Genomic DNA, 17405 nt, shown 5'->3' with positions numbered 1-17405 from the left:
CTATTAAATGTATATCTCTTCATGCTATGCATGGAGTTTGGCATGGCTTTGTTGTGGTTACAGAATGTAACCTTGTGTGAAGAATTGGCTGTGGAGAAATAAGGGTTGCATAAAAGACCAAGGCAGGTGTTGTTTTGGGATAGCGGAAAAGGAAAATAGATTTTGTTGATAAAATAACAGAATCCCATCTGCCAAGTGGCTGTCTGCTGTGTGGGGCTAAAACAAATGGCAATTTGGAAGGTCTCCTAAGGCAGCTTCACACCTATTATTAAAAAAATAATAATTTCAATCTACTTTAAGTAGATGTCACTTCTCTATGAGCGAAGCAACTTTCCAAGTGAGTGCAAGTCCTGTTATTAGAATTGTGGTTGATTTTAAGAAAATGCTATAAATCTCACACATTGACTTCATATGCACTAGGCTACAAGAACGATAGACAGGCAGCTATCTGCTGAAACCAGTAAAATGATTAATCTTACTACAACCACGCACCTGTGATAACTTGGAGAGTATTGCTTGAGCACAAATTTGAGAACCTTAAATGTGCATCTCTTTGGTTAATGTATGAAGCCAGTCCACAGCTGTTGGCACTAGGCTGTGAAAGCATCTATCACACTTGGTGACATAGGTGTCAAGATGACAGATATTCATTCCGACTAAAGGAATAACTGGTTAATTCAATTGAGGATGTGACATGAGAGACCAGGGAACTTTCCTTGTTATGTCATTGAGGTATTACAGAGGTTATCAAACTGGTTTAAAATATGGAGCCATATAGTGGTTAATGACCCTGCCCAGGCCTTATCTGTATGACCTTTGGGATGTGCCTTTTCCTTTGTGGAGGCTGCATTAAGTGTCCAATGCATTTGTTTGTTGACTAGCAAGATGACTGAAGAGAACTTTGGCTTTGCTGTGTTGGTTTGATAAACCCTTTGATGAATTCCCCTCTTGTTTAGGTGGTCCTTAAAGGAAGATAAACTAATCACAACTTGACATTAATTAAAAACTGTTTAATATTATTTTGGGTAGAGTAGTCCATGTACTAATCAAGGTCTGTGAAACCAGCTGTTAATGACTCATGTGAATGTGGCTTTAAGTATTCCAGTATTGATGTGCCTTGATATCACCATTGCTTTTCATTACAACGTATCTGTATACTAATTATGAAACCATTGTGTGTAATTTGCATTTGAGAACAACACGCAATGTGAAAACTCATACCTTGGAAGCGGGAACTAAATGCATGCTAAAATAGGATCAGAAGGCGATTTAATGCCATTGACTGACTCTCGTTTGCGAATAAGATGAAAATAAAAAAATCAGCGGCCCAGTGGAGACCTGAAAGTAAAATGATTCGACTTTGTTTGGTCATTAATGGCTTCTTCTAAGAAGAAAGGGCAAAATGTTCATTTGTAATGTAGCCTCTCTTGCATATTTGGTGGCTAATGATGCCTTTTTTTGGGCTCAAGGTGCTCTCTGCTTGTTGCAGTTGTCAATTTGCCTACTTAGTTGTAGGGCTTTTTAAAAGTAACAACCTTACAGTGACTTTGGCCAAAACTGTCATCCACACTGGATAAAACAATTTCAGCCATGTCCAGCCAAGTTTCTCCCCTGTTTTCTTATTTAGGCTACATCTATTCCAAGCCATTTGTGTTTCAGGGCTTAAGCATCCTTAGATGACTTGACTGTTTAGCCAGCCAGTCTCTCCTCAGTCAGTTAGCCCTGGCAGGAATGCCATTGAATAAGTGTGTCACAGTGCATCATGGAACTTTGCGCATTATCACGGAGATGTTTATGGAACAGGACACTTTTAAAACACTCTGTAGGGATGCACGCCACTGAATAGTTGTTTAACTATGGACCTAATGTGATCCACAGGATTTAGTAATCAGTTGAAAGAATCAAAGTTGGTTTTCAAGAGTGTTCACCTACAGATTAGTATTCATGTTTCATTCTGATTTTGTATTCTTAATCTACCAAAATCATTGTCTGCTGTATGAAGTTAAACCCGATACATATTGCTCCTTCACGTTTTTCCAAGCCTCCTAATTATAGTGATTCTTAATACAATGACTGTGTAAGTAGTTTAATGAAATGAAAGGATGCTGATCAGATAAGATACAGCCAGATTGTTGCAATGGACACATTTTAGTTATTGTTTTATTAAGTAATTTTGATTGGCTTTAAACTGGAGTTTGGCTTGTTTATCTGGTATTGATATCAGAAGAGATAATTGCTGAATAAAGTCCTGTTACCTAGTGACCCCCATACATATAACCCACAGCAGTCCGTGTTGATACTAGAGGTCTAGGGCACTATGAAATCAGTTTTATTTTTTTACAAATTGTTTTATTTTTTCCTAAATTCTATTTTTTCTTTTTAAATTTTTCTGAATTCTGATTTACGATTTGTAAATTGTCAATTACATAAGATGTAATTTAATAAGATGAAACAGTACATTTGTAATGTGTTTTGTCCAGTTGCACCCCAGGGGGGCTGGCAGGGGTAAATCTGGGCAGAGTGGATGCCCAAACTGGATCAGCTTATGTTTTCCATTGCTGGACAAAAAAATCGAAATTCTGTTTCTTTTTTTACTTTATTGCGCATTTTCCACTTATATACTGTATTATAAGTACATAATACATGCATAGCCGAAGCTGTTCTGAATCCATATATACCACCATATATAGCAGTAGCATCTATAATAGCCCCTCTCTGACCCCATTCAGACTTATTAGGCCGGCCCTGGGCCGCCTCAAATTTAGTCTGGCTTTTTTTTAAACACCCCGTTCACATTTGCGGTTTTAGGAGGCCTAAGTGCTTTCACATATGCGGGCGAAAAGGTGGCCTAAACGAAATGCATGCCGGGAAGTAAACAAATCTGCTTAAACAAACCAGTGACGCATGACATTAGGTCTGCTAACAGGTGTATGCAATGTATTTATAATCACAACTTATTAGTATTGATGTAAATATATAGGCTGTTGATCGGTTCTATATTTTCTTTGAAAGTAATCTTAACCCTTTGCAGCTGAAGCTTTCTAATATAATTTAAAAATGTGCTGGTTCAATGGGGAATCGAGTTTATATATTTCCCTTTTCAAATGTCTACCTTCGGTTCTGCAAGTCTAAAAGTGCTGTTATACAATTCACCCGAAAGGACATCCACATTAAATCACAAAAAATCGTATGCATTAGTATGCAATCTAATGCATCGAAAGAATCCTCTGTGATGTGTCTATAGTTATATTCTCAGACAGCAGCGCTCGTACACTTCCTTCGGTTTCTGTTTTCACTTTATCTTCCATCCACATTGTAAGCAGCGCTTTAATTTCTGCATCGTCCCAGTTGTTACCTCCAGCACCTGCATTTGTAATTGTACTGCTCAGCTCAATATAATCGCATTTCGGATTGGATAGTAAACAGCTGGTCTCGTTTTAAAATGCATTGATTTGAATGGAAACCTGCTTTGGTTAAATTTATATCGTTTTAATGCAACATTCGGATAATTAATAAAGTTACCTGGTCCTGTTCACAATTTCAGATGGCAATTTTCATGTATTAAATGCATGCTGTTAAATTCCAGACTTCAATCATACTTAGTACAAGGATAAAACAATAGCAAGTTTACCAGCTACACACTTTTATTTTAATCGACCGAGGAGTTTGAACTGTTTACATCATTATAACTCATTACTTAGCCTAGACTTTTTTAATATATATAAAGATGTGAGCTAGCGAAATGTAGCAGTACATTTAAGGCTATAGATCGATATGACATTCAAACAATACAGAGACAATACTGTGTGTCCTGCAGCTGTGTAGCTGTTTCGGTGCCCGTGTTTATTCTGTGTTTATTCTGCAGGATGAAGCGGCGTCTCTGGGGGCGGGGCTTGAGTTGCGTCACACGCTGACACTTTCCACCCGGCCCAGGGCCCGGAGCGTTCACATTCATTAGGCCGGGTCAAAAAGCGGGACTAGTTTTGACCCGGCCCTGGGCCGGCCTAAATCTCAAGTGTGAATGGGGTCTCTCGCTCTCTCCCCCTCCTCCCCTCCTCTCTGGCGCTGCTTGGTCTGTAACCCGACGCTTGTCAGCTGATATTTTCCCCTGCCTGAGACTGCAGTTTTGTGATTGGCTAGTTTAAAAAAGCAAATCTCCATTGCACATGACACACACAGTAACATCCTCTCCATTGGGCAATTCCAGTCTAATGTGCTGCATTGCGCTTTGAATTTCTAAAACCAGGAAATACGCGATGTAAACAAACCACACATGGTTCTTTTCAGCAGAATCTCTGCTACGCAGCTAAAATGTAACACCTCACGTCTTTCTCAAATTGTTTCTCAGATAATTAATACTTTGTAATTGATGCCACACTTTTTGGTGGATTCACCTAATTCGTCCTCAGGGGGATTTATTTATTTATTTATATAAATGTCAGCCAAATTATGGAAAAATCTGCAATATTCCAAGTTTTACAGTTGATTCCATTTTTATTACCAAATTCAGCAATTCCGTCCATGTTTTCCGCATCACGGAAATCACAGGGCTCTAGAGGTCGACTGATAGTGGATGTTCAAAAACGATAACAAGAATTAGGGTTGGAGGGAAAAGCCGATATCCGATTTATCGGCTAATTCTTATAATTTAATCCAACATATTGCATAAAATATATAGCACTCAATGTAACATTGCAACAGTTTAAACTTTATTATATTAAAAAAATAACAGTATGAACTAAAATAAAAAATATAAATATAATAAATAACATAGATCAATTCCAAATAAATGATAAAATAACAGTCCAAATTATAGAAAACTGAATGAATTGATTGGAAAGTTTTTGAAAAGATTACAGCATTAATTCAACATTACACTTTTTGGATTATCGATGGAAAATCAACTACAAATAATGACATTCCAGTAATTAACTTTGGGTACTTCACTTATTTTCAGATAAAATTGCTAGCTGTAGATGTGTAAATAAAGCTTCAGGCGGTGAGAGGCTCACAGAGGCTGTGTTCAGCTGTGTGGCCTGTTGGCATGAGCTGCTGCCCACCTGACCGACCGGCCTCTCACACAGGCTCAGTACCGGCGGATCTGCTGGCTCTGCTAAATCAGAGACACAAAGCTCTATTTCATGCTTTGCATTTTGTAGATTATTTTATTTTTTATTTTTAAGTAGAACTGCATTCTTATTTCTCAAAAATAAATAAATATATAAAAAAACGCATGCAGATGTAAACAAAACAAACACATGACTGCACTATGTATTGTATTACTTGTATTTAAACATTTTCGTTTTGCATTTACAAGTAATAAAGGCAGCTGCTGCTTTTTTACAACAGGTTTAGCAAGGAAACATTAGAAAATAATTCTGGAATCATATTAATCATAGTATTTCTTTGGTACATCAAATAATCCGGTGGGTATATTTTGTTGTCGAAAGCTCTAAAATGTCCGCGGGTGCAGGTTTTCAACATGTAAGAGCTAAGTAGCTATTTATAATTGCAGATTGCCGATAGTTTCAAAAAGCTGTTATCGGCCAAGATTTATCTGCCGACCGATGAATCGGTTGACCTCTAGCTGATGCTCAAGTTACCACAATATTTTTACTAATACGAATTTAAATTAGCGGTGAGGTTGATCTGCATGAATTAACCTCGAGTCTTTCATTTTATACAAGATATAGGTTTATTAAAAATGTAAATAGACAACATGTATTTGCAAGGATAGGAAAGAGAAAAGCAAGGTGGACAATAATTAGAGTGAGAGAAGATCTATCTTAATAATCAAGTTTTGACAAAAGGCACAAAACATGTAAAATAACAAACAAGTATTATGATTACCCATTCCTACAATTTATGTATCCCATACACAACTAGGTTTTATGTAATTGTGATTGACCTAATTCTTAACTAGTACACAAACTATACTACCTGTGTGGTTTAGTGAGATTCAGTTTTGCAGACGTTCAATAGCGGGAAGGGCTGAGAGACTGCTTTGATTTGAGGACGATGTGAAAAGCTTTCAGGTTTTTGATGGTGAAGTTCTGGATTTCGTCTCCTTGGTTTCTTCTGTCAGGTTGTTCCACTCCAAATTGTACTGCTCCAAATTGTTAGTTTTAACTTTGTTTTTATATGTTTTAGACAAAGAAATTCTAATCTCTTTCCTTCCAAACTTCTGATTGGTCAGGTTTGGGGTAATAAAATTGAAATTCAAATCGAAGCAGTCTTTGCCATTCCTCTCCCTTGATTCTTACAGAATGTGTATTGGTGATGTGATGGCTTTGAGGATGTGAGAAATGGTTCAAATGTTACCTAGAGATTCTATTGTCAAGTTTGAATTCTATCAATTACATTTTCAAGTCCATGGATTTCCAGGGGGGCTGGTCTGATGTCCATATCAATGGAGGATCAATTAGGATATGTGAATAATTATCTTATCAAATGTTAATTTTGCATTGTATGTGAAATATAAATGGTGCAATGGTTGTTTTAGCTAATGTTGTTTCTTTCAAGACTAAACATGGCTTATTCATGTTTTGGCTCTGAGTTAGAATGACTTGTGTTTTATTGTATTGTTTGTTATCAAACTGAGGAAGAAGCTGGGTAACACTTCAGTTACCAGCATGTAGTTTGTATTTGGGTTTGTTGCCCTGGTCTATGGAATATATAAATTACCTTGAATGTCTGTTTCACAAATTAAATCTTCAGTTGGAATGTGGTGCTAGTTTCTGTGGAGACGGGGCATGGCAGCCCATATGTCAGTTGGGGGGGGTCTCCATCATGGACGTGTTATGTCGTACTTTGGTGAGCACAGGCTTGTGTCGTAAAACACAGAACTTCAAAGCTGTCTCCTTAAATCCTACATTTCTCAGTTAGGAAGGTATTTGAATTTTTGTATATATTTGCCAAAATAATGTTGTATGATTATACAACTGATAGATACTCAAGTGATCCAGGTGTATTACTATTTCATTATTTCATGAAGGCCCTGTTCAGCTGTTCGAACCCATTGATCAGGCTTTGTGTTAAGAAGAAAATAAATGTATAGTAATTCATCATAAGGAGTTCAAAAATTCTCAGCAGAGACTGATCAAAATGTAACCCATTTATTACAACAAAACAATGTCAGGTTAACCCAGAATTCTCTGCTTGTGTAAGTGGAGTAGAGTAAATAACTTAAGATTGTGTGCAGGGGACCTCTTTTTTTTTTTTTATCCAGTGTTTTCCCTACCATTATACTGGGGGTGTGCCCTCTACATCCATTCTGCCGGTTGAATTTCAAAAGCATGTTTCTATTGAAGATCATAAAGTCTCCGGAAAGGTCACTGTTCCTAGTTTTGAGTTTAAAAGAAATTGAATTCAATGCAACACGTGTCTTTCATCTCCAAAATCAATCCAGACCCCTTCTCTGAACATTCTCTACAGGCATCTGTTTCATTTTTATCTTGTTGCCCAGAATGGACTAAATCAATCCCTCCATCCACCTTCAACAACCGTTTCATCCAGTACGGGGTCATAGTAACCCAGCAGTATGCAGACACACACACACACGCACATGCATACACACCAGCAGGCATGCAGGCATGCATGCACTCACATGACTAGGTCCCAACAGATATATCGGAGCACCGATATTATTGGCCGATATTGGCCTTTTATAGAAATATATGTATTGGCGTCCACCGATAATGCACCAATACATTTTCTGAAATTACCATAAAATCCTTTGTCAGACTTCGGACAATAAATAAATACATGTTTATTTAGTTTTACAGTCGTTATTATAATTATTTACCATTATTTTTTAACATTAATGGTATTTTCATTTCAACTGGAAGCTCAGAGTCTCCAAATGACAAATAAGCCCAGATCACAGAAAAACATCTAAAGAAAAATAGTGAAAAACACATCTCTCAGACAATGTTGGATAAAACTGAAACTATAAATTATATTTATAAAACTATTTCAAATCCTACATCGTGTTTTGGCTATGATTCATATTTCAATATGTTTAACATGCGTCTTAAATAAGTTACACTTTCAAATACAGCTATGCTGCCTGCACTATAACCTGCCCCTGTTGGATCGGCGGTATTGAGCACTGTGGAGGACTTGTGAACCGGAGAGAACCTGACACGTGTAAAATTCTAATGTAAGCTAGACCAGCACTTAACACTATCGTATTATTTACTCATGTATAGAACATGCATATTCTATTTGTGTGTGAAATTGCTCATATACCTTGGTTTTTGTTCTAAGAACATGAATATTTTTATATTGTTTCCTTTATTCTACCTTATTCTAATTTATTTATTTTTCCAATGTTTGATTGTTGGGTGTTATTTATGATTTAAAATTAATGTTTATTATGTAAAATTATGTAAAAATCCTGCCTTCAGTGCTTATTTGATACAGTTTCTCTCTGACGGAAAGAATTGAGGGATCCATGCTAGAAAATGTCTGTTTTGCAGTAAATCGGCAGATATGTCGGTAATCTGGAAACTTAGCTTCCCAATTATCGGTATCGGACCCAAAAAACCTGCATCGGTCGGGTTCTACACATGACTACTGGGCAACCAAGAGTAGCCAATCAACCTAAGCAGCATTTCTTTCACATGTGCCACATTTTATTTTTTTAATTGCTTCTCTGCAGTGCCAACATGAAGAGTGATGACAATTAAATCTCATCGAGTCTCATTCAGTTCTGCGATACACATTTTATCATTGTGGCCAACAGGTTTAGTCTTATCTTAGACTTCACATGCCTGATAGAAATCTTGGAAAGGATCCTGTTTAAGATCAATATTATATTGTACAATAATTTCTTAAGGATCTTAAACCGGATCCTGTAGAATCTTATAAGATTGTGGCCTGAAAGTGACTGAACTATAGTGGTGTGCAAAATTAATTTGTCCACACAATTCTATTTGTTTGAAAGAACATTTAAAATACACAGAACATGCCATTAAGTAGGCCAACATCTGTAGGATCATATAGGGCTCCTAAAGGATCTTGCAGGATCCTTCAGGATCTTGTCAAGATTTCTACCAGGGATGTGCTGACATGTTTCCTTTGTCAAGTATTTAGAGCTGACTGCATCTCTCCCAGATCTGCCTGGATTTTCAAACCCAGATGGAGTCAGCTGTCTGTTTTGTAAGCAAAGTTAACTGGCAGGCTCTTTATTTTAATAAGTTGACCTCTTGGGTGACTTTTAATGTCATGCTTTTGGTTAGATTCCATGTAGAGCATTGCTTAAAAATAAATACAAAAATAATTTAACTTTCCTTGAATCCTTGAAGAAATTTTTCAATACCTTGTCCTCATCTGAGACAACTTTTCTATACATCTTCGCAAAGCATTGTACTAACCTCTGCTTTGTTCAATAATCTGAAGATTGTCCTATAAGAACTGGAAGGCGCAAGGCAATCCATACCTTTATGCACCACAAGCATGCATCCTAGTAACTGCATTGGCTTATACTTCTTGTAGCACAGTTAGTAAATTAGCACCTCAGGCATTAGGCTCTCCCTCTTACCTTGCATGTTTGAACAAGCAGGAGGGGATTTCTTTTTATTTTTGCTGTTGCTGCACAGTATGGAAGCCTACACGGGATGAGTACAATTACAGCATTTGTTTTTTATATATAGCCTAATTATATTATTGCCTTTTTAAGTTTTGTGGGTGGCTGTTTCTCTTTCTTGGTTATTTCCATGAAAAGAAGGAATGTTGAATTTTTATTTTTTGGTTACCACACCTGCTATTTTTAGTTTCAAGTTACAGGCTTTGGGCATTTCTAAATTGTGCAGACTAAGCCGGCTGTAGTAGTGATGTGTTTTGTCTTTACACTGAAGTTAAATCTTGACTTTGTCAAACTGCCTTCAGTGAAGACTGTGGGTGTGGCTAAGATTTCCTGTTGAGAAACAGGAAAGTGGAGGATGAAGCCCACTTGGATATTTCTGGATCCGTCTCTGCTTGTTTGTGTTTGGCAGGTTATGCTCGGGTAAAGTGCCAGGGGTATTCTGAGATTTAAAGGAAAATGCCTGTTATTGAGAAATAATGAAGAGTTAAGTATATGATTTAGCATGGCCTTAAACTGCCTTTTGATGAATGTAAGTGTATCATACCTTGTTGTATTCTGTACCTAAAGTGGTGCTGTATAGTAATATATTGGGGCTATTAGCCCGTAAGCTGTTAATTCCCTGTCAGTCTACTGTAAAACTCAATTACAGGTAAAAAAGTGTGACATCTGCTGTTTAACCAGAAATTGTTCGTTATGTATTAGTAATCCAGTTCTTGCAAAATTGTACACCTTTATTTCCACTCCTTGATTAATTATATTGAATGGGTCTGTAACACTTCAAAGGAAAGTTTACACTGAGTAATCAAAGTAAATATTCAGCTGTGACAGTGACTGTAGTTAAATGCTATAAAACATGAGTGACACATAATTCAATGATTGTGGTTACATTTTTACAATCAAATAAGTTTGTATTGAGAGAACACACACAATTTGAAAAACATAATGAAGAATGAAATATGAATGGTGTTTGCCAGACTCAGTGCATTTCGTAGTAATTTTTTTTGTTGTAATTCTTACTCCCCTTCCTTTCCCTTCTGTTGGATTATTCTCTCTCCAAAGTACCTGTGGGTAATTCCTGTGTTGTATTCCCACAGCTCCTGATGAGCATTTTATGAAGCAAGTGCACAGCAGCAGTGGAAATGCTTTAATGGACTAGAGCAACAATCTGCATTGTATTGTGCACATTGCTGTGTGCTTTCAGTCATTTTTAACTGCCATTGCTTCTGTTACGCTCAAAAACTGCAGTTTTCTAGGTGAGCAAGTGATGAATGAGATGTGCCTTTCTTTATTTTAAAATCTGAAGGAAGTGAAATGCCTTGTTGGGTGGTATCCAATATGTGTAGAAATTGTAAAGAAGAATTGATCATTTAAAATAGGTGGGGAAATGGGTAACAAGAATACAATTAAGTGGAGAAGTATTTTTTATTTATTTTTTAGCTGAGGCATTCAGAGTTAGCCCTTTCCTGTCAATCACTTATGCCCCTTTTCCACTGGCGGATGTGTCCAGCCCCTGACGCTTAAACGGGTGTTTCCACTGGCTTAAGCGCCTGGACGCGTCCAGGTTTTGTGGACGGTTAACTATCTGCTGCCAGACGTGGCCATAATCGTCCGTCACGCCCACTAAGGAAATACTTCGCTTTCAGAAGCAAGATGTGTGCTTGACTAGCACACAGACAGGGACGAGATCAGCTACATTATGTCGGAAGATATAATCTCAAGTGCTGTGTGGGATCTCAAAGAAATTAGTTTTATTAGCACCATGGAGTGAAATCCACATACAGAAACAATTACTGCTTACAGTTTATATCCGAGTATATTAAAAACTTGCCGAACTTGGATTTCATAGGACCCCGTGCTGTGACTAGTTAAAAATAAACTGAAGGATGATAATTGGAGCAGCCGATTTTATTAATATTTTATGAACAACTGGACAGTGAATGGTATGCAGCTCTGTTGTGTAACAGCCCCGCACAGACAATCAGTATGAAGGCGAACATGATTTAGTTAATGTGTGCCCATTTACAAGTTAAATGAATGAATGAATAAATAAATAGAGCAGATCTGTGTTTCTCTCTAAAACATTAAGGACTGGTTTAATAAATGCGTCCATAAGTCCATGACAGAAACGTGCACACTTTAATTCAATTATAACCTGCTATATTGTAGCTGCTGTTACTGTATTATTAATCGTGAAACGTTTGTGTGTATTTTGTCGTTTGCAGTTACAAATTTGTAGTAAGAGTAATAAGTTAAGGGAGTCAGGTTGTGCCATTTAAAATGCATATCTACTAGCACATATCTTGATGATGATTACAATAATAACAATAATAATAAATAGGAAATATTTATTTTATTGTTGCACATGGAAACATTTTCTTACAGTAACGTAATGCTTGTCTGAATATAATGTCTATACACGTTTAGCTCTTCCTAAAATCTCTTAACAGAAATGTGTATTTATTACGCTGTCTTCAATCATGTAAAGCATAAAGGATAAAAATTAGACGCAAAAGTCCTTTCCGCATCAGGATCTATCGCTCGTAGTGTTTTCTGTGTTTGTTTTTAAAACGAAACACAAACCAAACCCACAATCGCTCTGCTCCTCCCACAACAGGGACAGACTTCAATGGCCTGGTTTTACAAAAAAAGGTCTGGGCAGGGCACGGCACGGCACGGCATGGCAGGGATGCTTAAACCAGTGGAACCGAGGCATTAGTGGTGGTACTTACTCTAAAATACCACTAATACACACAAAAGTAATGAAGTGGCTCACCCTTTTCTGGCAAATGGTATTAAAAATCTTGATTGACAACTGAGCCTCAAAGGAATGAGAAATACTGCACTTAGGCTATATTTCTGAGGATTGTGAAGATAGGAAAAAGTCTGAGTTTGCTAATACTTTCCCCATTAAGCACAGTGAATGCCTTTTTCCCATCGCCTTGGTGCTAAAATGAATTTGGGAAGATGCTGCAGCACACAATTGAACATTTACTGAACTTTTTACAGCAAGCATTGAAGGGACAAGACCTGCAAGATTGCTGGATGGAGCCTGGCTTCTGCATTCCTGCAACAAATGGTTTACTGATAAAGTATTGAATAGTGATTGATATTGTACTTGTATTGACTTTGTGAACCTTGGATGTAGGCAAATGAATCTCCCAAATAATTACATAATCATTTAAGAGATAGTTGTGAATCATTTCACAACTATGAATGTGTTAGACGGTTAACTGTCACCTGGCCTTTCTTGCTGTCACCATTTGTTTTTCAAGGGTAGAGAAAATTGTTGTCCGTTGATGTTTGATATGTGAAGCTACTTTGTTCTTCAGTGCATTTCTTTTTGCAACAAAGATCTTCATAAGCGACCTTGGAAAAGTAATTGCACTAAGCTGTTTTTACTTGCTCACCGTCACCTCACCAGATTTATTGGTATATGTGTGTTTATTTATTAATTTGTTGTATTTTATCCAGAGGTGTCAACAGTCATTATTTTGCAAAGCCAAGTAAGTCCCAAGTCAGTATTAATCAAGTGTCAAGTAAGTCCCAAGTCATTGAACTACAAGTCTTTTATAATTAATTACCACTTATGATATTCTTTATACTTATAGTAATACAATACATAACACAGCAGAATATCAAAAACGGTTTTATTGTCCATATATCACTGAATTGTGCGATAGTATACAGTAGGTTCCCTATATTTATTTTGGTGAATTATGGGACAAAATCCAAGGACAAAATATGAATATGGGTTTTCTTTTTGATCCAAAGCAGAAAATGCACACTCCTACTACTGAGCCTTAAGTACTTAAGTAGAAGAATATCATCCATGTTGCTAGATGTCAATGAAATATTGTACTTGTACTTGTACTTGTGGTCATAGAATTAGTCCACCGTGGCTGAAAACCCGCTCAATAGGTGCACTTGTTGCACTTGTTGCTGGTACAGCTAATGCCCTCACTGCCATGCTAAAGAGTGATGGCAGTTTTCCTATTCATAGCCCAGAACAGGAGGCTGTTTTGTCCTTCACCCATTGTGAGGTACTGGCTGAGCTGAGAGGCAGGGGATACATTTTGATACATATTTTACTTTCCAGGATGTAAGACCTAATTTATTGTATTCACTTGTGTAAATTGGAATTCATACAATGTATTATGTTCTGAATTGCTTTGTATTATGTAAATCTGAATTTGTAATGCTTGATGCCTTGTACTGAACTTTTTGCACTTTGTATTGCGCTTATATTTTGTAAGCTGCCCTGGATAAGGGCATCTACCAAGAAATAAATAATAATAAATAATATTTTAAGTGACTTTACCATTTTATGAGTCAGTTTAGCGATAACTGGCTAGTTAACTACTAAAATAAACACTACCCGATTGTTCTAGAATGTAGAAAGTGGCTGCTTAGCTAGCTAGGTGATCATGCTTGGGACAGCAAGGACGCCTTAGCTAGTGGAGGAGACTTCACAGGCATGCGCCTGTGCTGTAGTCCCATTCTTCTAAAAGTTAGCATTTTGTTAGCTTTTCCTTGCTGTTGGTAAGTTTGTGCTTCAAGACCTATAATGGCCTAATGTAATGCAAGAGGGTAACTTCCACAAGAAAACGTATAATATGACCGAAGACTGTGTTGAACGTAGCCCTTATCTGAGTGATTTTTCTGAATCTCTATGGGAAAAATGAATGGGATTTTTGTGTTAGGAACGGGAAGTTAATTTGCATATTTTGTCAGTGTGGACACAGTGCGCACATTCTTTGGACAGAGATTGATTGTGAGTATGCAGGTGTGCTGTACCGCATGGTCTACTGTCAGTACTGCACCTTGAGAGTTTGTACTTATTGCTTTTTGCAGTAGATGGCATCGAGTGATATTAAAATGATGTACTTTGTACTGATGTACACATCACTGTTAATTTTCAAGTGATGATAATAAAAATTGTAATAGGCGTTTATATCGCAACATTGTGTCCAGCAGTGGCGTTTTTAGGGTGGAGGCATGGTGCCATGGCAATTAAAAATAAAATCAACGTGGATGGAGCTTGGGATTCGAACCCGCAGCTCGGGCACTCGGAACTCCCCGATACTGTGTTAAACCTTCTAGGCCAATTGGGTAGATAGAAGTGGGCAGCTTAACACTGTGCTTATTAATTCGGAAGGTTATGTTACTTGTAATGTGCTCATATTACAAGTTATGTTCAGTGAGCTAAAACTACTTAAAACATATTTGCGCTCCACTATGACAGAAGAAAGTCTTTATGGGCAGCGCACCTGTACATAAATAAGGACCTCACACTAATGTAGATGTTATTGACGAATTCGGGCATCATAACAGGAGACTTGCATTCACATAGAAATTCCAATATAGGGGCGGAAACAGCTGATTTTCCAATGAACAGTTGCGGCTTATTTTTAGTTGCTAGTTTCTTCCAATGAGAAATGTAACCACCACTATGAGTTTTGTAGCTGGCGCGTCACAGTTTGTTTTTAATCAGCACCACTACACATAACCCAGCTAACACACGACGTTGCCACAATGTTGAATTAAGCTGCTACAACTTTAATTCAACATTGTGGCAACTTTGTGTGTTAGCTGGGAAGTGGACGGTGAATAAAATGTTTACATAGATCTGTTATTCACCCAACCATTGATACACCCGCTAATAGATAAGACCTAGGTAAGGGCGTCTGCCAATAATAATAACTACACAACTTTCATCAATGGCGGCTTCGGTTTTTATTTTATGTTTTTTCTTCTAATCATATAACCACCACGAAGTATAGGCTTGTAGTTTTGTGTCAGCGAGGAGATTAATGCTGTGGATTCACAGCATGGAGCACCAGATCGCTGTGTTCATCTGCTTTATTGACCCATCACTGCCTCTAGCAGGACCGTCCTGCTCTTCCGCTCCCCGGTTTCTCCAATTTCAGACATTGTGATTGGCTCGTGGTGCCTCTCGCGCTACCTGCCCATCCCGGAAGCCACGCAGCAAAACACGTCTCCTCCCCGTTCGCGGGTCCTCATATTTTAGATTTAATTCAGTGAGTAGCTGAGCTGCGAGATTCCCTCCTGCAACTCTTCTTGTTCGCACTTCACAAACATTTTATTTAATCCTGCCCCAAGTCATGCCAAGTAAAACACCCGCAAGTCAAGTCAAGTCAAGTCTCAAGTCAGCGATTGCCTAACTCATTTCAGCTTTTTTCAAGTCAAGTAACAAGTCTTATAAATTCTACATGTCTACACCTCTGATTGTATCCATTATTTTTTTTAAAGGAGGAAAGCAGCTTGGCCAAGCTGTAGCACTTACTCATTGGGAAATATCTAGAAGTATTTTCCATTGTAACATTTTACCTTTTCCCTGTTCCAAGTCCATGGTGTATATTCCCAGACTGTGAAATGAAATGTTTGGAGAATGGAACTGGGCTCTTAAGCGCCTTTGACATGACAGGAAGGGTATGTGTCCTGATGAGGAATATTTTACTTACAGCTGCTATTGAACCTGGCAAATACACAGCACAGACATTAGCTGTGACATAGAGCAAATGTGTCTCAATGAGTGTTGTAGCTTCAGGATACTTTCTTTCTTTTCTTAAAAAAATGTACAGGGGTTCAATGCAGGATAGAGGCATCACTCTCCAAAAGATGATAATGAAGACGAAAATAAGACCTAATAAATAAAACCCACTAAAGAATGTATTGCAAAAAACTAACCCAAAAAATCCTACATAAAATTAAGTCCACCACAGCCGCTTTGTTAGCCTTATGTATTGAAATCACTATGACAATTATATTATCTATCTGACATCTTCCACTTCCACTCTTGTTTTCAATTCTTGCTTGTCTGGTTAAAATAACTTTATGAGGAAATAGTGATGGATGCACACACTAAACATCCAGCATTATTCAAAAACACTCTGTAGTTTAAAACACTTTTTGCTTCCAGAAATCTCCCTTGGTCCTGTTCAGACTGCAAATGAACCGTAATAAAGAAAATAATTATCACTGTACAGTCACTGAAGCTGGGAGCTTTTATTTTTAAAGGAAAGGACCTCACTATTTACAGCGCTCAGAAACGGGAGATCCACATCGAGAAGTTTGATGTCTGAGTCGCCAAAAAATCCAATGGGAACATCCAAAGATTAGAAAGAGTGGGCAGATCTCAGTACTGAAGTATGTGTGTCTGATGCAGTCAGACAGCATGCTGTAGAGACTTTTATTTCCATTCATGATGTGCCTTCAGAGGCAGCCTTTACTGGTTGCTGAATAATTGGACAATTTAAGGTGTGAAACCTTCTTGAAACAAGTCTATGATGCAGCTTGCCAACCATCCCCTCTGATTCACAGTGACTCAGAGCAATGTAGTACTGTACAACAGTCAGACACAGATTCCTTCTGGATTTGGAAAAGCACTGACCCAAACATGATTTAAAATAGGTAACTGACGCCACTTGGCTGCGTTATGGGTGGGGCTAAGAGAGCATGGACAATTATTTGTCTAATGTGGTTGTTTCCCTAGTACACCTTTGCATGAGCTTGTCAAACTTCTATTCTAATTTAATTGAACCTTCTCTTTGTTTTTCTCAGGGGCTGTTTTACATCAGTACAGTGAAAGACTGTTCTAACAACCAATATATATGCAGGAGCGTTAACCTATTCGCGACTTATCTTTCAGTGGGTCGAACACAAATTAAACCAATTGATAGTGGACAGGTTTAAATGAACAAATGAGAAGGCACGTAAGCTATTAAAGGCACAACTGTTTTTCACAGACCTGCACACACAGTTGCATTTCTTACACCGAGCTCACGGAACCAACTGC

General features: G+C 37.7%; 1 protein-coding gene across 5 annotated transcripts in view; it reads left to right on the top strand.

The window, feature by feature from the left end:
* The window catches only part of itsn1 (intersectin 1 (SH3 domain protein)), a 146442-nt gene that overhangs the window by 12192 nt on the left and 116845 nt on the right, over positions 1-17405 (top strand). The gene's annotated exons all lie outside the window — the stretch shown is intronic.

This window comes from Amia ocellicauda, chromosome 6 (genome assembly GCF_036373705.1).
Source record: "Amia ocellicauda isolate fAmiCal2 chromosome 6, fAmiCal2.hap1, whole genome shotgun sequence".
Taxonomy (NCBI): Eukaryota; Metazoa; Chordata; class Actinopteri; order Amiiformes; family Amiidae; genus Amia; species Amia ocellicauda.
Note: the sequence above shows the minus strand (reverse complement) of the source record. Positions and strands in the feature narration are given on the sequence as shown.